A 23882-nucleotide genomic window follows, 5' to 3' on the forward strand; every position below is an offset into this window, starting at 1 on the left:
CCCAGCGACCCTAAAGCATGGACATAGGTATCTGTACCCCAAAATGCCCCAAAGAAACCCTGGAACCCCTACAGCCTCGAAATAGGTATCTGTGCCCCCCCACAACTCTCAAATACCCCCACAACCCCTCCAGCCTGGAAGTAGATATTTGTGACATCCAGGAACCCCCTAAGCCCTCACCAGGTCTTCTCCAGCCTGGACATAGGTATCTCTGCCTCCCACAAGCCCCCTAAGACCCAGAGGTCCCCCACCAGCCTGGTTGTAGCTATGTGTATGCCACACAAACCCCTAAGCTCCCCAGGGCCCCCTCCAACCAGGACATAGGTATCTGCACAACCACAACCCTTTAAGTCCCCCAGGGAGCCCTCCAGACCATGCATAGGTTTCTGTGCCCCTCACCAACTCCCTAAACCCCCAGGGACCACTACAGCTTGGACGTATGTGTCTGTGCTCACCACAACCCCCTAAGCCATCCAGGGACCTCTCCAGCCCGGATGTAGATATTTGTGTCCCCTATGAAATCCCTAATCCCCACCGGAATCCCTCCAGCCTAGACGTAGCTATCTGTGCCCCTCACTACCCCTAAGCCCCAGCAGGGATCTCTACAGCCTCTACGTAGGTGTGATGCTCTCTGCATTACCTTGCGTGGCCACACGGTGTCACTGTTGCTCCATGAGGGAAATGCTCTGGGCATTACTGTGATGGAGTAGGGACTGTGTGTGGGGGGGATGGGAGAGCAGGGGGTGACTTTAGGACCGGACACGTGCTCAGCCTGTAACGTGAGCTAGGCAGGAGGGAGGGGGTCAGCACCTTTGCCAGGGAAGCTGGACACAGGAAGGGGCCAGCTGGAGGGAGTTAGTTCAGTTTTGGTTTTGGTCTAGGTGGTTGGAATTCAGGGAATCCGAAACTGGGAGTTAGGTTTCCTGAACCTCTAGAAAGACTCGATTGAGGGGTCCTGCTTGTGCCTCCAAAATCTGCTGTATCCTTCACTCCTGCTGTCCAATAAACCTTCTGTTTTACTGGCTGGCTGAGAGTCACCTTGTGTCCCAGGAAGAGAGGTGCAGGACCGGACTCCCCCACACTCCATGACAGACCCTCAGCCCTTCCGGGACACCCGTAGCCTGGACGTAGGTATCTGTGCCCCTCCACCAAACACCTAAGACCCCTGTAGACCCCTCCTCCTGAGCTTAGGTATCTGTGCCCCCTCACAAGCCCCTTAAGCCCCCCAGGGACCTATACAGCCAGAACATTGTTATCTGTGCCCCATATAGACTCCATAAGCCCCCCAGGACACTCCAATGTGCACGTAGGTATATGTGCCCCTCAGAAACCCCCTAACCGCCCAGGAAACCCTACAGCCTGGATGTAGGTATTTGTACCCCCACAACCCCCCTATCCCCCCGCCGGGACATCAACAATTTGAATGTAGATATCTGTGCCCCTCACAAAACCTCTAATCGCCTCTGGGACCGATACAGCCTGGACATACGTATCTGTGCCCACTCGAACCCCTAAGACCCCCTGGTACCCCTACAGCCGGGACACAGGTATCCTGGGCCCCCAAAAATCCCCTAAGACTCCCAGGATGCCTCCAACCTGGACGTAGGTATCTATGCCCCCCATGAACCCCTTAAACCCCACTGGGACCCCTAGATCCTGGAGATTGGTATCTGTGTCCCCCCAAAAACTCTCTAAGCCCCCCAGGGACCCCTACGGCCTGGACGTAGTTATCTGTGCACCTCAGGGCCCCTAAGATCCCTCGGACCCCTACAGCCTGGATGTAGGTGTGACGGTGCTCCCTGTGGGAGCCAGCTGAGGTCACAGATACATAGTAGAGGTGAGCTTGTAGTAGCCAAAAGTCCTTTTTGAAATAGTCCATAGGTTATAGTCCAATTTCCATATTCAGGGTGGCTCCAGTCAGTGACTGGGGATCACAATCCTTGTGGCTTAAGGTTTCCCCGTCTTGAAACCCAAAGCAGATATGAGATGAAGAAGGATCGTGTTCCAGGCTTCTTATACATTTCCAGCAGCCTTTCCGCCTGAGAAAACAATAGGCTTAGCTCTCCTTCCAAACATCCTGGCAATTAGTACAGGGTAATTTATTCATTAAACAGTTCAAATAGAGGTTACCACAACCTTCAAAGAGACACATAGACAATAATACTATTTCACTCAAGTACCATCATAAATGTTAATATTCCTTTTTTGCTCTTTGAATTAAAATTATAGCAACAGACAAGACTTGTTTGCTTACATCACAAGACCTGAGCAAAAATCTCCCCTTCTACTTCTAACAATGCAGACTTGCATTTCAAAGCTCTGTTCATTTACATATCTTGCTAAGCAGTTCTTAAGGTTCACCCATGGGTCAGCTCAGTCGGTGAGGTGAGTTAATTAACTCTTTCTGGCCCTGTCACCTTTCAATGAGATATTAGATTATACTTATAATGTCACAGTGGTGGTGAGTCGACTGCTGCAGCTCCCCGTAGACTCTGCCTGCATCTCTCACCAAGCTGGAGTACAGCAGTCAAGGGGAGAGCACTCGATGTGTTGCATCTACACTAGACGCGATATATCGACCCCGCTGGATCGATCGCTGCCCACCGATTCGGCAGGTGGTATAGACATGCCCCGAGTATCTGGTGATCAGAGCTGGACCCCGGAGGGGGACACATTGAAGGAACTCAGGGGTTAAGGTGCCTCTATTGTCAACTGTCAGGGCTGCTGTGGCTCAGAGGAGGGTGCTTGACTACCTGGCAGGCTTAGGTGCCGCAAACCTGGGAGGCAGGAGAAGTGAAGAGGTCACGGTGCGCTTTGGGTGCTCGTGCTCAGAGCAGGGGTGAGCTGGGGTGAGGGGGGGGTGCTGCAGGGCAGAGCGGGGGAGTTGCCACAAGAGGGGCGCCTCAGGGTGGAGGTGGGAGCTGCCACGGGTGGGGCGCCTTAGGGCGGGGGCGCGGGGGAGGAGGGCACAAGGTGGAAGTTTCGCCTACGGCATGAAACATCCTTGCACGGGCCCTGCCCCATGCCCTGCCTGCAGCCAGCCCTGCACCCCCTGCCCTGCCCTGTCCGCAGCCATCCAACCATGCACCTTCTCTCCAGCCCGCACCAGCCGCATCCTCCCTGCCCTGCCTGCAGCCAGCCCCACTGCCAGCCCCTAACACACCCCCAGCCCTGTCTCCAGCCAACTCCTGCCGCTCCCCCCTGTGGCCCTGCCCAAAGCCAGCTAGCCCCCACACACCCCCAGCCTGCACCAGCCCTGCACCCCCTGTCTGCAGCCAGCCCCGCACCCCCTACCCTGTCTCCTACCAACCCCTGATGCACTCCCCAGTCTGAAGCCAGCCAGCCCCGCATCCCTTGCCCTGCCTGCAGCCAGACCCTACCTCCAGCCAACTCCATGTCCACTGGTGCCCTGCAGTTCCCAGGGCAGTAACCATGCACATCTGCTTCAATGAAGGGGGCAGGCAGCTGGGACCCACACATGTGCACACTCTTGGGTGACCATACAGCAAATGTGAAAAATCGGGACTGGGGAGGGGTAATAGAATCCTAGATAAGAAAAAGACCCCAAAATTTGGACTCTCCCTATAAAATCGGGACATCAGGACACCTTAGCACACCCCCAGGACTCCTGAGTTCCATTGCTGGGTTTCCTATTGGTTCCACTGCTGGTTGTTTTCCTTTTCCTGGGGGGACTTTCGGCAAGTTGCTCCACACTCTAGGGCTCTGTCCCCAGCAGTCAAATGGGGATTTCATACTTTCCCGCTATTGGAAAGTGCTGGGAGAATCCCCCAGCAAAAGCTGCTCTGACAGTGCTAAGCAGCATCTGACCATTCAAGGTCAGAGCTCGGTACCTGGGAGGAGTGTTTGGCTCTGGGGTTTCACTTCAGCCCAGTCTAGAGAGAGGGGCCCAACCATGGAGTCTGGCTCAAGAAGACCAAGTGTCCAATTTGTTAAGGGCGTTTTGAATTCCAACCCTGTGCTCCTAAGTGCTTGGTGTCAGTTGCAAATTTGAGAAGCATGCTCTCCACTGCCTTTTCCAAATCATTCATGAAAATATTGAATAGTATCGGACCGCGGACTGATCCCTGCCGGACCCACTAGGTACACCCTCTCCGTTGGACAGCCAAACATGGAGAAGGGCTCCTGGAGTCTGGGCTTTCAACCAGCTCTGCACCAACATTACACTGATTACAGCTGGACTGCATTTCCCTCGTTTGCTTGTGAGAATGTGCTACGGGACTGTGTGAAAAGCCTTAGCAACCCCAAGCTAGATCCCATCTACTGTTTACCCACCTCCACCAGGCCCAAAACCCTGCCAAAGAAGGAAAGAGGATTGGTTTGGAATAATTTGTTCTTGACAAATCCATGCTCACTAGTCCTAAGAACCAAACTATTCTGTAGATGCTGCTGACAAACTGAGTGCTTAAGAATGTATTGCAGGATCTCTCCAGCAATGGCAGTGAGGCTAGCTAGTCTGTAAGTCTCAGGGGTCTCTTTGTTCCCCTTTTAGAGAAAGGTCCTGTCTTGTTCATGGATGGGAAGATGTTCTTTTTCAGGGATCTCAGACGAGAACTGGGGCACAGCACCTGGTTTGTCAAGGCCACAAAAAAGGAGGCAGGAACCTCTTCTCTCCTGCTGGCAAAGAACCCCAGGTACCTGAAAGACAGGGACTCACATCCCTGAATGGGCTTTTAAAAAGGCACTGGTTAAAGATTGGCCCCGACCATTTCTTGTTTCCATAGACTAGACATTTTAGCAAACTTTAGAATTCCTTGGTGCTAAACACTCTGAAACTCCCCTTTCTCCTTCACAGAGGGCTTTAACGCCCCTTATCTCACTCAGGCTCACAACTGCCCGGAGTTTGAGAACTGTCCCTGTTCCCATTGGACTGATGGGAGGAGCCTGAGGTGCAGAGAAGGGAAGTGACCTACCCAAGCGCCTACACAGTAAGGTGGTGGCAGAGCCAGAAAGAGAAGCCACCAATCCTGACTCTTGTTCTAACAGACAATAACCCCCCCAGAGGCAGGGATAGAGCTCAGGAATCGAGATGGTGGGGAAATTTCATTGAATCCATTTCTGTCAGAAAATCCCATTCAGGCTAATCCGGTTTGTTTCTCAAAATCATAACAAGTGGGATGAAAGTTCTTCGCAAAAATATTGTATTGCAAAACAAAAGCATCTCCTCTTTGTCAGAGTGTGTTAAATTGTCTCCTCGCACACAAAGAGGAGACACTTAGACCTCAAACATTAGATAAGGTGCTTCAGTCTGAGTTAAGTCATTGCTGCTCTTAACAATTTCAAAATAAAAAAATGCAAATAAAATAGACTATTTCAGCTATTCTATTACGTGTTAATCTGCTCTGAGTAAACGTGATAGGACACCTCATATTATGCCCTACTCCTAGTGACACTCTCCAATGGATCCCCATCCTCCACCCACCGTCAGGTAGGTAAGAGCGGATCATGATTATTTCTACTTGAAAGAGGGAGAAGCTAAGGCTGAGAAAGGAGAATTGACTTGTTTTAGGTCACACAGCCAGTCAGAGGCAGAGTTGGGAATAGGACCCAAGAGCCATGATTTTCAAACTACCCATTGGATCTTGAATTTCAGACACGGAATGACCTGAATAAAGTGCTCTCAGATGAGCTCCAGACCAACAACAGTGACAGTAACTATTCAGCAAGTATTTGAGGAGAACTGCAATGTTAGAGAGAATCATGAACTGCTCGAGACAACTAATGCAGAGAAGCGGCAAAATTCATCAAACATAGAACTGGTTTTGACTTATAAAGAGAAAAACAAGGACCTGAGTCTCCTCCCTGTCAATAACCCCCGGCTCAGCCAATCAGGGTAGAAACTGAGGATGGGAGGCTGAGGGATCTCACCAGAGAGCCCAAAGGATGGCCCAGGTCACCAGTGGGGATCACTTCCCGAGCAATAGTTCAGCCTCACATTTTTGGGTAGACCTCCCACAGTGAGAACTGCAGAGCACTGCCCTGCAAAAAACTAAAAAAACCACACATACACTTTCTCTCTCCCCCTCCCTCCTGGTGTTGGGAGGGGAACAGGTAAAAGGACAAAGGAAGCAAGAGAAGAGAAAGGAGGGAGAGAGCGATGGAGGAAGAGGTGAAACAAAAAGGACAAACCCTAATGTCCCCAGTGATTCGAAGGGGCAAAATCCCAGGTGCAGAATAAAATTCTGCCTCCTTAAGCTCGTGTTTTCCATGCCTCGAATTCACCTGTCACCAGATGGATCAGACTGAACAGCTTTCAAACCTCCAGGAGGCTCTTACCTTCTAAACAGGGACGGCTGTTTTCTAGTAAAATCACTAAAAGAGAAGGATAAACCTCGAAAGAGGTTCCTCCTGGTGCTCAGGTCCGTGAACCCGAATACTCTCTTAGTCCTCAAAGAGAGACCTGGAGAAGGAGACTTGCTGAAGCAAAGCCACAGGGGTCTCTGAGGTTTCCCTGGCCCCTCACCCCTGTCCTGCCTGGCTGATGTCAGCATCTCTCTGTGAGGTCACCACCTCCCCACCACCTTGGACCAATAAGTCTTAGGTCCTGCAAAAGGCCTTTGTGATGTCACTGCCACATCCCTCCTTTGCTGTGCCAATGTCCTGCCCCTGGCCTGGACCTTTGGAGGTTTGAGCTACTCCCTGTGGATCACCCCACTCAAGGAGCGTTCATTCTAGTCAGCAAGCCGGCTAGACAGGAAAACATCAGATGCTGCTCCCAATGCTACACTCAGTTTTTCAGAAATTAGTCGACTTTCTGGCCAGAAGAGACCATTAGATCATCTAATCTGACCCCCTGCATGTCACAGGCCTCCTGTATGACACAAGAGCTAATTTGGGGGCAAACACATTCAAGAAAGGCATCTAGTCTTCATTAAATGACATCAGGAGATGAAGAATCCACTCCTTTCCTTGGTAGCTTGTTCCTGTGGTGAATCATCCTCGCTGTTGACTATTTGTGCCTTAGTTGTAATAGGAATTTGTCTCTTTTCACCTTCCAATCATTGGATCTTGTTATGCCTTTCTCTGCTAGATTCAAGAGCCCTTTAATAACCAATCTTTTCTCTCCATTAAGGCACTTCAACACTTCAGCGAAGTCACCTTTCAATCTTCTTTTCATAAGCTAAACAGGTTGAGCTCTTTCAATAGCTCACTAGAAGGTATTTTTCTCCAGCCCTCAGAACATTTGGTAGCTCTTTGCTGCCCTAGCTCCAATTTCACAACATCTTTTTCAAATGAGGACACCAAAACTGAAAGCTATTCCAATATCAGTCTCACTGATGCCATGTCACCTCCTGTGACGTTATTGACATAATCTGTAACTGTATAGATCACCGTTGCGACCACTGTTCTATATTTGCAGTCAATATTGTAGAAAGGTTGTTTTGTAAGGGGTCTATGGAGAGGTTTTAATTGGCTGATTATAATTATGCTATCTCTAGATGTGTATCATTTTTGTAGTTGATGTTATGAATATTGGCTCTATGCTGCCCATATTTCAAACTTGTGCAATAATGGGGGACAAAACAGTTACCTTGTTAGAAGTGGCTTTGCCAATAGATGGAACCTGGGATTTAAACTCCCAATGATCGCACTGTGTTTGGGATCCATTTGAATTCGTCTCCCAGGTCTTTGACACTTTCATCTCCACTCATAGCGACTCTGATAGAGGATTAAAGAAGTCAAAGCATCATCTCCAAGCACAGACAACGGAGAATGCTTCATCACATGACACTTTGAGAAGTGGATGGATAGAACGTGATGAAGATAAACTCTGCTAGGCTCAGACAAAAGATAACAGTTGTGCAGTGATGAGGAAGGAGGGAATCTCTGAGTCACCCGTCCACGGTCGTGTCTTCACAGTGCTCCCAAGCTGGAGAGTGAAGAACCCCCTCGGTCCCACCGTGAGACTGAGGAACAGGAGGCCTGTCACCCCCATTCCTGCCGTCCTGCATTCCTGGTGTCCAGCATCCCAGAGGGCCTCCGTGCCAGCAACGAAACCCAACCGTCGTCTGGACTCCCCAGTGCTCCTCCTCAACGGTTCTAAATCAGCGGGAGAGTGGAAGGTCCTGGGCGTCGCGCCGGCACCTGGGATCCACTGCACCTGAACAGTGGGGAAAGGTTTCTGTGTTGGGGCATTGTTTAGTGTTTTCTAGTTTCCAAGGGAGGGTTTATGGGCCTGAGCGTTAAGCTCCCAAACCCAGTCACTGTTTCATTGTATTCATTAAGTTTGCATTTTCCCCTGTTCCCCCAGCTTTCTGTACCTTTACCCTGACTACACTTTCCTTTGTTTGTGCCAAACCACCTCGTCTCCTCTTTATTTTATTTACATCTCAGAAGGAGGGAGGCAAAATCCACTGGTGATAGAGACAGGAGGGAGTCGAGTTTGTATCTCCTGAGAAAAGGGGCTTTTTCCTTTCCTATTTCTCCCCTACCATTTCTAACATTTTCCTTTGAAGCGTTGCCTTATTCAGCTTGAGGAAACATTAGCTTTTAAGATAAAAACTACGAAATACAGAACTAGAGACATTTTTTAGAAATCTGGGATTTAGACATTTTATATAAAGCCGGGGTGGGGGGTGTTGGAGTTTCTGAGAAGGTTTTTGTTTGCAAGAAGCAATATTGTTGTGTCTGTTGTTGTACCAAGTGGAGAGATGGTTGTCTATAAAGGAAGAGTCAAGACTAAATGCATCTAGTGAGGATGGGATTTGAACACAGGCATGCAGAGCACAACGGAATAGTAGTCTACCACCTTAACAACTGGGCCACCTCATCTGAGCTGTAACAAAAGGGACAGGAGGAGAAATCTAAGGCCGACAGAGATAGGGACACGAAGGAGTTTTTAAATACTAAGCGTAAGCAGGGTCTGAATGAGCTCCCCCCTCACATCTAGTGAGGAGCTGGGGAAAGACTTCAGGAACAGACCGTGTTTGCATAGACACACCTACTCTGCCTAGCTATGCAGCATGATGGGGCCGCTTCCCCAAAATGACCAGTTTGGGATGGTCTTGGGTTACAAATCACTTTAGGATTGAGTGGAATAAAATGTTATTCTCCTTCCTCTATGAGTGAAGGGCAGCAGAACAGACCTAGTCCATCCTGATGGAGGGGTAGATGGGTGAGGAATAGCTTTTATTGGACTGCAGAGAAGGATTGAGGACATCACGCTAAAACAGTGGTCCCCAAATATTTCACATTGTGCCCTCTTAGCCATGGCTGTGGCCCCTCGGAAGCCACGGTCGAGAAGCAGGGCTGGGAGTGGGGCTGTTGCTTGCTGGGGAGAGGGATGAGGGCAGGGGCAAGGGAGTCATCGCTGGGCTGGGAGCCAGAGGCCCAGACTCAGGGTGGGGTTGGGGAAGAGCTGGAACAGAGTGGGGCTGAGTGGTGCTTCCTCCCTGCCCTTCATGGGGGCTGACTCAGGCCCTGAGGTGCCCCCATGAATGTTCCTTTGTGTCTCCCTAGGAGTCATACCCCACATTATGGGGACCATTGAACCCTACTCGCTAAGCAGGGGATAGTGATGCCAAAGCCCAGGGAAAGGGAGAACAAGTGTGGGGGTCCCAGCACCAGAACCATGCACCCCATTCTGACTGTGGCTCTGCCCCCTTCCACCCATAGCCCCATCCACTATCACCTCTGTTCCACCCCTTCCCCCACCAGCTCCACCCTGTCACTCCTTTACCCCTGCCCCGCTGCGGCCCTGAGACCAGAGAAGCTCCGTACCCCTGCTGCAGCCCCTGGGCCGTAGCAGGGAGTGGGAGTTCCTCCAGCCCTGGGGCTGACATAGGGGAGACTTTTGCAGGGTGGCCTAATTTGGCCGGGGTCCCAGTCATGGACCCCACTGTCCCCTTGGTGATGCAAGGTTTGGGGAGACTGAGCCCTCCCGACCTCCATTACGTGCCGCCCAGGCTACCGCTACTCAGTGTGGGGCCAGTCTCCCTGTGTTTTCTGCTGCTTGTGCTGGGGATCCTGGCCGGCACTAGGGGTGGGGCCCCCAGCAGCTACCCAAGGCTCCAGGGGGTCAAAGGGCACCGTGTGGCAGTGCAAAGGTGCTCACTGCTCTCCCCTGCCCCAATGCTCCTCCATGGGCCCATAGAGGGTTGGGGGGAGTGAGGAGCAACACTATGTGCTCCATGCGTCCTGGTCACTTTCCCCACCTGGGCTGTGCTGTGAGGGGAGCATCAGAAGCTGCTGCTCTCTGCCCTTCCCTTATGCAGCCCAGCTGAGGAAAGTGACCTGGATGCAGGGAGCTCGGATGACGTCACTTCTCATCTCCCCACCCCCACAGTCCCTAGGGGTACCCGGAGGAGCAGCATCCCAGGGAGTAGCAATGCTAGCTGCTCCATGCACACAGATCACTGTCCGCAAGTGGGTGCAGGAGTGGGCGCAGGGGTTGGGGACAAAAGAGCGGGGGAAGGGGTTGGGGTGAAGGGGGTGCAGGAGAGGGGCAGTGGCTGGTGGCACAGGAGGGGGTGCAGGGGTTAGGGGTGAAGGGAATTCAGGAGGGGGCAGTGGCTGGCGGCACAGGAAGTGGTGCAGGGGTTAGGGGGTGCAGGAGATGGAGGTGGCTGGTGGCACAGGAGGGGGTGTAGGGGTTAGGGGTGAAGGGGGTGCAGGAGAGAGGCAGGGGTTTAGGCGCAGGGGTTAGGGGTGAAGGGGGTGCAGGAGAGGGGCAGTGGCTGGTGGCACAGGAGGGGGTGCAGGGGTTAGGGGTGAAGGGGGTGCAGGAGAGGGTCAGTGGCTGGTGGCACAGGAAGGGGTGCAGGGGTTAGGGGTGAAGGAGGTGCAGGAGAGGGGCAGTGGCTGGTGGCACAGGAGGGGGTGAAGGATTAGGGTGAAGGGGGTGCAGGAGAGGGGCAGTGGCTGGTGGCACAGGAGGGGGTGCAGGGGTTAGGGGTCAAGGGAGTTCAGGAGGGGGCAGTGGTTGGTGGCACAAGAGGGGAGTATGGGAGTTAAGGGCAAAGGGGACACAGTGTAGGGGTTAGGGCACAGGAGGGGGCAGAAGTTGGGGTAAAGAAGGCACAAGGGTTGGGAGTGCCGGAGCTAGGGGGTAAAGGGAGAGGGGGATAGTCTTGGGGCGATGGGGAAGTGCCAAAGTCTAAGTTTTACCAAGGGCACCATTTCCCCTAACGCTGATCCTTGGTAACATTTCTTGCTGGGACGGGGAGGGGAGAGAGATGAGGCGTTTTCTCTCTGTTTCTTTCCTCTCCATTTTTTCCTCCTTCCTTCAATTCCAGAATCCTCCCTTGTGTTTCAGACTGTGCAGTGACGCCCTCCCAACCCCAGGCCTCTGGAGCCTTTGGAGCAGAAAGATCCCAGGAGCTGAGGGTGAATCCAGGAGTGGGTAGCTGTCAGGAAGGAGTCCTAGCAGTTCTTCTGGGAGCACAGGTGAGGAATAACTCCCCCTTCCCTAGATTCTCCCCATGGGAAAAGGGAGGGTTGTGTGATAAATTCCTGTAACTCTTCTGCCCCTCTGAGTTGTCAGAAACAAGGGCTGGGTTCAGTATCTAGGGGTTCTGCTTCAATAAAACAATACAAAACTGGCTCGAGCCCCCACCCAGTGACCTGGGACAATTACACATCACCCCCCTGGGTGCCTCTAGGAGGCAATACTTCCCCTCTTGCAAGCAGGGAGTCTGAGCCGCTCCACTCCACCAGCCATTCCATGAACCACTCCAGTGGTCCCTGCAAACTGCTCTGCTGGGGCGGCAAAGAGCCACCAAATGTTCTGAGGGCTGGAGAAAAATGCCTTCTAGTGAGTAGTGAAAGAGCTCAACCTGTTTAGCTTATCAAAAGAAGATTGAAAGGTGACTTCACTGAAGTGTTGAAGTGCCTTCAGGGAGAGAAAAGACTGGGTATTAAAGGGCTCCTTAATCGAGCAGAGAAAGGCATAACAAGACCCAATGGCCGAAAAGTGAAAAGAGAAATTCATATTACAAATAGGGTGCAAAAATTCAGCAGTGAGGATGATTCACCACAGGAACAAGCTACCAAGGAAAGTGGTGGATTCGCCATCTCCTGATGTCATTTAATGAAGACTAGATGCCTTTCTGGAATGTTTTTGCCCCCAAAGTAGCTCTTGTGTCATACAGGAGGCCTGTGATATGCAGGGGGTCAGATTAGATGATCTAATGGTCTCTTCCGGCCATAAAGTTGACTAATTTCTGAAAAACAGAGTGTATCATTGGGAGAAGCGTCTGATGTTTTCCTGTCTAGCCGGCTTGCTGCCTAGAACGAACACTCCTTGAGTGGGGTGATCCACAGGGAGTAGCTCAAACCTCCAAAGGTCCAGGCCAGGGGCAGGACATTGACACAGCAAGGGAGGGGTGTGACAATGACATCACAAAGGCCTTTTGCAGGACCTCAGACTATTGGTCCAAGGTGTTGGGGAGGTGGTGACCTCACAGAGAGATACTGACATCAGCCAGGCAGGACAGGGGTGAGGGGCCAGGGAAACCTCAGAGACTCTTGGGGCTTTGCTTCAGCAAGTCTCCTTCTCCAGGTCTCTCTTTGAGGACTGAGAGAGTATTTGGGTTCACGGACGTGTGCGCCAGGAGGAACCTCTTTTGAGTTTTCTCCTTCCCTTGTAGTGATTTTACTAGAAAACAGCCATCTCTGTTTAGAAGGTAAGAGTCTCCTCGAAGGAAAGGGTATCATGGGGTTGTCAGAGTTCAGATGCCAATGCCCCATCGCCCCCACTGTAAGGAAGCTCCTGCCACCTGCTCTGTGTTTGCAGGCGGGAGAGAGTAGCATCCACGGCAGAGATTTTCTCCTGGCTGCCGGAGCAGAGCAGCAGGCTTAGCTGTCAGAACTTCCTGGAGCTATGAAAGGGGAGGGTCCCATGGCTCTGTAGCAGAATGCGGGGCAGGCGAGTTCACGGCAGGCATTATGGGATACTGGAGGAGGCCAGTTATGGTTATATAATGAACGGCAGCATCTACACTGGCACTCTGTCCCTTTAAGTTTGCTGCAAAAAGCTCTAGGCCTCTCATCGAAGTGGTTTTATTTTGTCAACAAAACAGGGCAGTTTTGTCACCAGATGTGGCATTGCAGTGTGTACACCAGCCACGAGCTGCCGACCAAAGGTGGTCAGACACTGTGCTTTAACCAGATGCAAGCACCATGGCGTAGCTGGCTAAAACACTTGCCTTGTAAGCGGGAGATCCTGGGTTCAGGTCCCTGGGGGAGTGGCTTTTGGGGTACATGGTATTGGCAACTGTCAGAAGACAAGATTCAGAGCTAGATGGGCCTTCGGCCTAGCCCAGTGTGGTTTTTCTTATGGTTTAAATTATGCTCAGAGCCACTGATAATAGAGTTATTGAAAGATTGGGAGATAAAAGCTGATAGGACAGTGGTCCAGTCCCCTCGCAGCTGACCCCCTCCCTCAGAGACAGGGGCAGGTCTGAGCTCTCGCATCAAATGCTCATTGTGGCTGCCAGAATCTGTGGGCAGCTCATTTAATTTGCATTGAGGGTTGAGTCCTGCTTTGTGCCCAGTGTCTGAGAATGAAAATCCTAAAACGCCCTTTGAAACAACAAAAGCAGCAGGACGTGTTATTGTCCCTGCCCCAAAGCAGACAGACCAATGGAGAAATGCCACTAAGTCCACGGTAATACTCCACTGCCATTTTACCTTTTTTGCTTGCTAAACTCCGTGCCAACCTTGTGTTATCCCAGACCCCGGTATTGAGCCTGAACTGAGATGTCTACACTGCAAATTTACCACCCCAAGGGCCAAGACCCAGGAGCCGGAGCTGGCATGGGGCAGCCCTGGATGTTTCATTGCAGTGTGGACATAGCCTAGCATTATGTCTACACTGCCATTAGCACACCCAAGTCACTATTCTCAAACCCTGGGTCAGCTGATTCAGGCTTGTGGGGCTTGTGCGACAGGGTAATAAAATTACAGTGTAGACACTTGGGCTTGAGCCCAGCCTCTGAGACTCCACAAGGGGTGAGGGTCTCCGAGCCTGGGCTCCAGTCTGAGCCCAAATGTCTACACTGCAGTTTTTAGCCTCACAATCTGAGCCCCAGGAGCCCAAATCAGATCATCCAGGCCAGCCAGGCCACAGGATTTTATCTCAGTATAGCTGCACTCTCAGGGTACGTCTACATTGCAATGCAAGCCCAGGGTTAGCAGAAGTCATGTCAGCAGCCTCAACACATAAACCTAAACTATGAGGAAAAGATCCACCCAGAAATAAGCTGGGCAGTGTCCTTCTCCCTAAGGTTCATAAGTCCAGCAACCAAAAGTCATTTAACATGAGTCATCTCCTCTCTGCACCCCACTCACAGCTGTTGTCTTTAGTCAGTGCAAGCCCAGAGGTGCCTCTGTAGAGTTCATCTGCCATCCTGGGTGGAAAAGGGGGAAAATAAGAAGGCACCGTACTCACTATGTTGTCTAGGGACTCACTCACCCCTCCACAGCCACCCTGTCCTAAAGTTGGTCTAACACATAAATTTTAGCATGAGGACTCAGGCCCCAGCCCACTTGGCTTTGGAACCAATGTCCCCTGCCTAGCAAGTGCTATTGAATTGCGGGTGAGTCCCTCCATCTGGGTCTGCCAAGCACAGTTCTTCTGCCCTCGATTCACACAACAAGGACAACAACCCTTTATTTCTCCTGTCCCAATAACAAGGAGACTGGGAATACAACACCAACCAAAAGTGATCATTTTGGCAAGCAACCCAACATATTGCCAACATACTGTAAAATCCACATGAAGACTCATACACGAAACCTTGCAAGAAAATCTTCCTGAGGGGGACTGAAGCACCTGCTGCTGGGGGGAAGGAAGGAGCTGTGGGTTGAGATTGAGGGCACTGGGAATAGGAGGGGGTTGTGGGTTGGGACAGAGGAGATGGGTGAAGAGGATCAGGCTCTGGTTGGGAGTGAGGAGCAGTGAGCATAGGAGGGACTGAGGGTTGGGACTGAGGGGCACTGGGCAAAGAGGGGACATGGGTTTAGGCTGAAGAGTATCCTCATTTGGGGATCCAGCAGAACAGGGGAAGGCAGCAGGTGATTCTAATTCCATAGGGATATTTTGTGTGTGTGCGTGCAGGGGAGGAACATGCTATATGCCCAGAGGCCTTTATTCCTCCAGCCTGCAAGGACAGAGGGGCTGTCAGGAAATTGCCCCTTCAATCCCCCACACACAAAGGCCTTTCTTAGAAAAGGCAAAATCCTGAAGAGAAAAAACATCAAAGAAGACTGCAGAAAGACAGATTTTTAAGATATAATGAGTAGTTTATTACCTGACCAGGGACTTGAACCCTCAGATTAAAAGTCTGATACTTTACCAACTGAGCTAGTCAAACTCACAAACAAATACAGCAAGTTGGTGCAGAGGAGAAACTAGTCAAGGAAACGAAAGCAGGAAACAAAAGGGGAAACCTGCTGCTCTCTCTGGCCTGGTCAACACTACGAGTTTATGTCACATTAACCCTGCATCCGTCCACACAAAGAAGCCCTTTATATTGATATAAAGGGCTCTTAATACCGGTATCTGTACTCCTCCTTGATGACGAGTAGTGCTGAAATCAGTATTGCCATGTCAGATTAGGGTTAGTGTGGCTGCAATTTGACGCTATTGGTCTCTGGGCGCTATCCCACAGTGCACCATTGTGACTGCTCTGGACAGCAATCTGAACTCGGATGCACTGGCCAGGTAAACAAGAAAAGCCCCGTGAACTTTTGAATTTCATTTCCTGTTTGCCCAGCGTGAAGAGCTGATCAGCACAGGTGACTATGCAGTCCCAGAATCAAAAAAGAGCTCCAGCATGGACTGTTCTGGAGATACTGAAGCTGATCTCTGTATGGGGAGATGAATCTGTTTTATCAGAACTCCGTTCCAAAAGACGAAATACCAAAACATTTGAAAAAATCTCCAAGGCTATGATGGACAGAGGCCACAATAGGGACTCAACGAAGTGCTGAAACTTAAGGAACTGAGACAAGCGTACCAGAAAGTCAAATAATGAAATGGGGACGCTCATGGAGGGAGGGGCGACTGAGGATTGTAGCTATCCCACAGTTCCCGCACTCTCCAAAAACCATTTGAATTCTTGGCTGAGTTCCCAAAGCCTGAAGGGTCAAAAACATTGTCGCGGGTTGTTCAGAGTATATGTTGTTCCCCCGCCTCCTGCCCCCATGAAAGCAAAGGGAAAAAAATCCTCTCTCACCTTTTTTCAGTGTCACTGTATGTCTACTGGATGCTGCTGGCAGATGTGGTGCTGGAGCACTACACAGCAGCATCCCCTTCCCTTCACTTGCGGACGGCAGACGGAACAGTAGGACAGGTATCCATCATCGTCGTCCCGTGAGTGCTCCTGACTGGCCTCGGTGAGGTCGGCCGGGGGTGCCTGGACAAAGATGGGAATGACTCCCAGGTTCATTCATAGCAGCTGTAGGCTGCGCTCCCCTTCCCCCTTTGATCCCTGCTTGCAGAAGCAATAAAGTCAGTGTTGTTTCAAATTCCTGCATTCTTTATTACTTCATCACACAAATGGGAGGATAACTGCCATGGTAGCCCAGGAGGGGTAGGGGAGGAGGGAAGCAATGGGTAGGGTTGTTGCAGGGGCACCCACTAGAATGGCATGCAGCGCATCATTTCTGCGGGATCTCTAGGGCTCTGACCCGGAGCGCCCGTTTGCCCCTCTGGTTCTTTAGTAGGCTTGCCTGATAATCTAGGCAGAACTGACTCTCCATTAGACAAAACTTAAAGAAGAGAATGACCTGGGGAGTCATTCCTATTTTTTGTCCATAAGCCCGTGGCCGACCCCATCGAGGCCAGCCAGGAGCACCCATGACAGCAGCAGATGGTGCAGTATAACTGGTAACTGTCATTGTCAACTTGCAAAGCAACAGACGGTACAGTAGGGCTGGTAACCATCTTTGGTAACTTGCAAAAAGCAAGGGGATGCTGCTGTGTAGCACTGCAGTACCACGTCTGTCAGCACTATAAAGAAGACATACGGTGACAGTAAAAAAAGGCTAAACGGGCTCCATGGTTGCTGTGCTATGGCGTCTGCCCGGGCAATCCAGGGAAAAGGGTGCAAAATGATTGTCTGCTGTTTTTTTCGTGGAGGGAGGATTGAGTGATGACATTTACCCAGACTCACTCATGACACTATTTTTGCCCCATCAGGCATTGAGATCTCAACCCAGAATTCCAATGGGCAGGGGACACTGCGGGAACTATGGGACAGTTACCCACAGTGCAACGCTCTGGAAATTGTATAAAGTCGAGGACACAGGCCCATACTAAGCACATTAATTCGGCGGTGTGCGTCCATGTACCAAGGCTAGCATCAATTTCCCTGGCCAGGCCCTTTGGAGGTTTGAGCTACTCCCTGTGGTCACCCCACTCAAGGAGCGTTCGTTCTAGGCAGTAAGCTGGCTAGACAGTAAAACTTCAGATGCTGCTCCCAATGCTACACTCAGTTTTTCCGAAAACTAGTATCTGTAAAATTAGTCTACTTTCTGGCCAGAAGAGACCATTACAGCATCTAATCTGACCCCCTGCATATCACAGGCCTCCTGCATGACACTATAGCTACTTCTGGAGGAAAGGCATCTAGTTTTCATTGAATGACTTCAGGGGATGGAGATTCCACCACTTTCCTTGGTAGCTTGTTCCTGTGGTGAATCATCCTCGCTGTTGACTATTTGGGGCTTAGTTGTAATATGAATTTGTCTCTTTTCACCTTCCAATCATTGGGTCTTGTTATGTCTTTCTCTGCTCCATTCAAGAGCCCTTTAATACCCAATGTTTTCTCTCCATTAAGGCACTTCAACACTTCAGTGAAGTCACTTTTCAATCTTCTTTTGATAAGCTAAACAGATGGAGCTCTTTCAATAGCTCACTAGAAGGCATTTTTCTCCAGCCCTCAGAATATTTTGGTGGCTTTTTGCTGCCCCAGCTCCAATTTCACAGGATCTTTTTCAAATGAGGACACCAAAACTGGAGACACTATTCCAATATCAGTCTCACTGGTGCCGTGTCACCTCCTGTGATGTCATTGACATAATCTGTAACTTTATAGATCACCATTGTGACCACTGTTCTATATTTGCAGCCAATATGATAGAAAGGTTGTTGTGAAAGGGGTCTATGGAGAGGTTCTGATTGGCTGATTATAATTATGCTATCTCTAGATGTGTATCATTTTTGTAGTTGACTTTATGAATGTTGGCTCTATGCTGTCTGTATTCAAACTTGTGCTATGCTTCCGAGGAACACCCCAGCCAGACAAATTGGTGTCAGTTCTGCCTAGCCTGCTTGATGACTCATTAAGGACCATCAGCTCTACAATCAACCCATTGAGAGAAGGTAGATATGCCTTGTGGCTCAGCAAGGTATGCAGGGACAAAACTCAAAGGTTTTTCCATGCCACGTGCTAGATAGAGTGTCCTTGGAACAAAAAAAAACAAAGACCACATGGCAAGAGACTGTAAAAGGCTGATGCCTCGTCTCCATCTTGTCTTCAGTCCTGCTTCATACCTCTGAAGGGACTTTGCTACAAACTGAAGCTCTGTACAAGGGACTGAATGACGCATCCGAGCTGTGGATGGACTCCAGAGACTTGATTTGAACCTGCAGTTTATTCCATCACTGCTACAAGCCTGAACCAAGAACTTTGCCATTACTGTATGTGAAGGGTTAAAATTCATGTGCATATTATATAACAACCTGGTCTATGGATTGTGCCAGCTCTTTTCCAGACCCAAAGTCCAGAGTATAATCAAGGGAACAGAAGCCTAGCAAATAGTGACCAGCTAAAAGAAAGCTGGGTAAACAGAAAGCCTTGCTTGCTAAGATAGGCTTGGTCAGCAAATTGCCAGGTGTTGGAGCTAAGAACTAAAGAATTGTATCTTATTCAGAGTTGCAGATTGAACAAAGAATCCCTGTTCCTATTGTGTAAGTCTCTTCTGTAGGGAGACGTTCTTCCCAGAGATCCAACCTTGAGTTTATGAAAAGTTGGCAGATGTCAATATAAGATATGGCATCCTTCCACCTCCCTTCCCAGGGACCAATGCCTTGCCTTAAGACACACAGAAAACAATCTTTATTGCCATATACTTTCACTGTTTCTTTGCTTTAAACCCTAGGAATGTACCTGGAGGACAATCAAAGGAGTTGCTCCTTTCTTATGGACCTCAAATCAGAATTCAGCATAGATATTTTATACTAATAACATTTTATCAAAGTATTCATGAAATGTTAACTTGCTAACTTGAGACCATGGGTGGAGACATTATGTAACCTGTTAACCTTTGGCTACTGTGCTTATCATGTCTTGCTGCAAAACCTATCCCAGAGTATGGAACTCTCTACCCCGTCTCTTTCCCCCACCCATGGAAAATCTATATATTCTATTGTAATCAATTAACAGTGTCTGTGAGCCTAATAAGCAAGGTGACACTCTGCCACTTCTGTGTGTAATAAACTCCTATTCTTGCCCTCTACATGGTGGAGATTTATGTCCTTCACAGACACCTGCTGAACAAAGAGGAGATTCAGCATCCAGCTTGGCTGAATGTGTCTTCTCTCCCCACAGCTTGGTGATCTTCTGAGGAAATGGAGAAGACTGCCTTTGCCTAGCTGCACATTGCTTGCAAAAGAAACAAGTTTTTTTGTGGCAAGTGTTGAAAGGAGCCATTAGACAAATGTGGAGACAGGAAAATTGTCCCCCAACTCAACTGGCATCTGTGGATGCTGAAGTCACAACACAAAGTGCTAAACAGTATATGAGCACAGGCTGGTGTCAGAAGAGTCTCTACCAAAGCCTTTTCCACCAGCAGGGGCCTCTCTGTGCGCATAACTCCTGGTAGTGTGATGGCTGCAGGCAGTGGAGAACTCTATTTTGGCATCTCTTTGTCAGTGAACATCTACAGAGGCTGTTTAAAGGTCTTTAGATAGTGATCTCTGGGAAGAGCTGGCTGAAGTGTCTTCCTAGTAACCAGAAGATCCTGGCTTGGCCTGCCAGTTCTTCCGTGCAAGTCTTGAGGGAAATGGGGAATGTCTGTAGTTTGGAATTTGCAGGTGTTGTCCTGGACCATCAAAGGGAACAGTTGCAAACAGTTTTTCAAGGCAGACACCATGGCTTGGGTGGCTAAAGCACCTGTTTAGTAAACAGGAGATCTTGGGTTCAACTCCCAGTAGAACGTTGTTCTAAGGGTTTTGTCTCCTCTGCTCACATTTTCCTGTGTCTTTCTAGGAAACAGAAGAGACCTCCCTTGGTATCCAAGTCATTGCTTGCTAAGGAAAAGGCTTCTTTGGAGAGAAACATTGGAAAGAATCAAATCACAAGCCTGGAGTTGATGAAAAGGCTGCTGTGACTGGCATTGGCATGGTGGTTGCTTTGACTGCAATTGCTGCAACACAAAAGCCTGCACCACACGTCCTTGTGATTCGCTGGGGATGTCCACACACAGATGTTATGTCATCTTCCTTTTCATTGTCACTGATGAAAAATGGAGCAGCTGGGAGAAAAGTCCCAGAGGCACTTGCCAGGTAAAGTAGAGGTAAGAGATGCAGCACCCAGTGGTGCGTTGCCAAATCTGTCCACTCCTCCCACTTTTTGGTCAATATTTTGAAGAAACAGAGAAGACTGCCTCTGCCTTGCAGTGCAAATGCTTCCAAAAGAAACCGGTCATTTTTTCTGACAAGTGTTGGAAGAGGCACCTAAGAAATGTGGAGACAAGGAAAAGGTCATCGTAACTCAACTTGCATCCATGACTCTTGAGGCCACAACGCAGAGCACTGAGCACTATACAACCACAGCTGGGGACAGAAAGGTCTTTTTCAAAGGCATTTTCCACTAGCAGGGTCTTCTCTGTTCACAGAATTTCTGATAGTTTGATGTCTGCTGGCACTGGAGATCACTATTTTGGCATCTCTCTCTCTGTCTCAGGGAGCACCCGCTGTGGTTGTTGAAAGTCTGTGATGGGATCTATGGGATGCAACTGAACAGTGGGACCCCTGAGCCCTTTGTCCCACCACCTGGGCTCCCTCTCACACATGTGATGCTGAGACAAGCTGTGAATCTCTGGCAGATATTGCACTTACCCAGACATCCGTAGGTAGGGACACAGCCAACTGAATTACATGAATGCTTCTGCAGCCACTCATAACACTAATGATAGAAAGTCGACCCCCCTACAGCTCTGCAGCCTTGCACCCCTGGATCATACCATCTTGCCTTAATCAGAAGCCTGATCAGTGTGAGTTTATTACACAAGGTCCACCCCTCCCTCACTGTGAATAGTACATGAACCAGCCTTGTAATGGAGCTGAGATTTCCCAAGAACTTCAAGCAAAATACACCAGTTTAAGTAGAGCATAAAACAGATTTATTAACTACAGAAAGATGGAGTTTTAAGGATTATAAGTGGTAGGAATAAAAGCTCAAAGTAAATTACCATGGAAATTAAAGATAAATTCACAATCTAAACTTTACACCTTATTACACTAGGGCGTAGTTCAGTTATGCACACAGGAAGGCTTAATGCTCGAGCTGCTGCACATGCTGGGCAGGCTTAAGGTCGGGCTCCCCATGGCAGGAGAGAAGAAGACTCGGCCCCTGGAGGGGCAGGCTGGGGCTTCTTGGATCCCATTTGCTCACAGCCAGCGCCCTGCCCCCACTCCCAAGTCATCCATGGCGCCCCCAGGTCGGCCAGAATGGAGCAGCAGTTTTCACTGCACTACGTCCACTTATGGCTTACAGGCAACTCCCAGACTCACCCCAGTCCACCATCTCGGCCAGAAAGGAGCCCACTCAGCCTCACCATTGCTGCTTTTCCTTCCCCCTAGAACCCCGCTTCTCCTGGGCTGCAAGTAGCCATCCCTGGGATGCCAACAGGCAGCCACAGGGGTCTGTCTCCCAGCAGCCAACCGCACCTCCATGGGTTCAGCCCTCAGAAGGGCAGGTGGGGGTTTCCTGGATCCCAGTTGCTCACAGCCAGCCCAGCCTCCACCTCTAAAACCATCAGTCATGCCCCCAGGTTGGCCATAAAGGAGCCGCCATTCTCCACTTGGACTCAGCTTTGCTTGTTTTCCTTTCACCCAGAACCTCCCTTCTTCTCCTGGGCTGCAAGTAGCCACTCCTGGGAAGCCAAGAGGCAGGCACAGGATTCTATCTCCCAGCAGCCAACCACACCTCCCCAGGCTTTGCAGAAAGAAGGGTGGTGCTCTACTAACCCCACTTAGCCGCACAGCTTCTTCCCTGCCTTCCTCAGCTCAACTGTCCTCTATTGCCCCATTCCTGCCTCACTTACTCCTTTGGCCAGTCACACAAAGGAGCCCAGCAGGAAGTGAGAGCCTCTATAGGCCAACCTCCAACAGCAGAGGTGGCCAAGCCACAAGCCTCCAAATGGTGACTGGCCTAACTACTCTAGGTTCTCCAGCCTGACACCAAGGTGCTTTCTCCACTGCTGTCAGCATCCTCTGTCATGCAGGGGTTGGAGTTATCCCAGGGACAGGCCAATAGGAGGAGTGCCCTTTCTGAACAACAAGGGGATCTGGGAAAAGGAAGCCAGCATGTTTCTACCTGGTTTTGAACCAGGGACCTTTTGCGTGTCAGGCAAATGCGATAACCACTACACTACAGAAACTCCACCTACTGGGTTGTTGCTCACTCTGGCACAGACCGATGGACAAATCTAGAGAATGTGGTGGTAGCCCCTCGATAGGTCAGCTGGCAGGGCAGAGGACTGGAGCCAGCACTCAGGAAGTTGTCCTTACCTCACCCGTGTGACTCCAGCTTGAGGGAGAGCTTCTTTTTCTTCTCCTTGCTGACAAAGAGCAAGAGAAGAATGAATGGTCAGGTGGGCGAACTCGGTGCAGAAGCCCATGCTGTCTTTTCCTGCTGCATAGCCTGAAATGAGGGACTCCTGGCAGTTAAAGGAACTGCTGCACTCTCAGAAAACATCCTGCCCGTGCATAAAGGAGGATAGAAGAGCCTGTTAGTCTAGCACGCTCCCAACTGAACTGTTTCAGCAGCTGCTAGGTTTCTTTTTGGCCTGCTACTTTTCTGTCTGGGATGTTGTTGTCAGCTGTGGCACAGAAAAAGGACGTCATTGCGAGCTGCCCATGAAGATAAGATTAACTTTTGCCTTCCTTGCTCGGCTTTACTTGCTTCCTCACCCTATTCCTGCCTTAGTTCCTGTGTTAAATGAAGGCAACGAGGGCCCAGCAGTACGAAGAGGAAGTTAGACAGCTAGACCCTGGTGGCAAAAGTTCTACCACCGCTTGCCACCCCACTCTCTTCTCCCAGATTCACATATTGACCGCCAGGGACTTGGTGCCCAGGAGTGCAATGGAAGGCAGTGGACAGAGCCACCCTCGCCTTGAAGCTCTGGCTCATTAAATCGTATCTTCAGTCGCTGATGGCCAATGAGAGACCAACAGCGCTTGCTATTTTAGCACTTGAAAATGCCATTGGTCAGTCACTGGATCTCGTTAATGCTGTTACATAACAAATGAAAATAGAATCTCAGTGTGACATTCTGTACCTTTGGGGGAGTCTGCTGTAACCCCCATATTCCTCATTTTCATATAATCGTGATCTTATATACAGAGCATGCCTTGTAAGGTATCAGGGGAAAGGATATGATCTGCTGAAAGTCATTTCTCTCCCCATAGATGTTTACCATTCATGCATATGAAGTTATGAGAATTGTGCTGTGTGGTTATCACTATGCTGTAAGGTGGGGGAGTCAGCCAAATATTAGCTCCCCAGTGACAACAGCAAGGAAAGAAACCAACACCCGGACAGGGTGTCAAACAACCCATCAACAGCCATTGTTCAGCAAGGGAGCTACAGTGCAATCACTTACCTGCAAGAGGACACCCCAGGGGAATTGCT

At 50.1% G+C, this 23882-nt stretch overlaps 1 non-coding gene across 1 annotated transcript; it reads right to left on the reverse strand.

Annotated features, from left to right (window-relative positions):
- Positions 1-22556: 22556 nt before the first annotated feature.
- TRNAV-GAC (transfer RNA valine (anticodon GAC)) lies at positions 22557-22629 on the reverse strand. Its single transcript has one exon. It is a non-coding gene; the product is annotated as a tRNA-Val (tRNA).
- Between the last annotated feature and the right edge of the window lie 1253 nt (positions 22630-23882).

This window comes from Gopherus flavomarginatus, chromosome 5, assembly GCF_025201925.1.
Source record: "Gopherus flavomarginatus isolate rGopFla2 chromosome 5, rGopFla2.mat.asm, whole genome shotgun sequence".
NCBI classification, from domain to species: domain Eukaryota; kingdom Metazoa; phylum Chordata; order Testudines; family Testudinidae; genus Gopherus; species Gopherus flavomarginatus.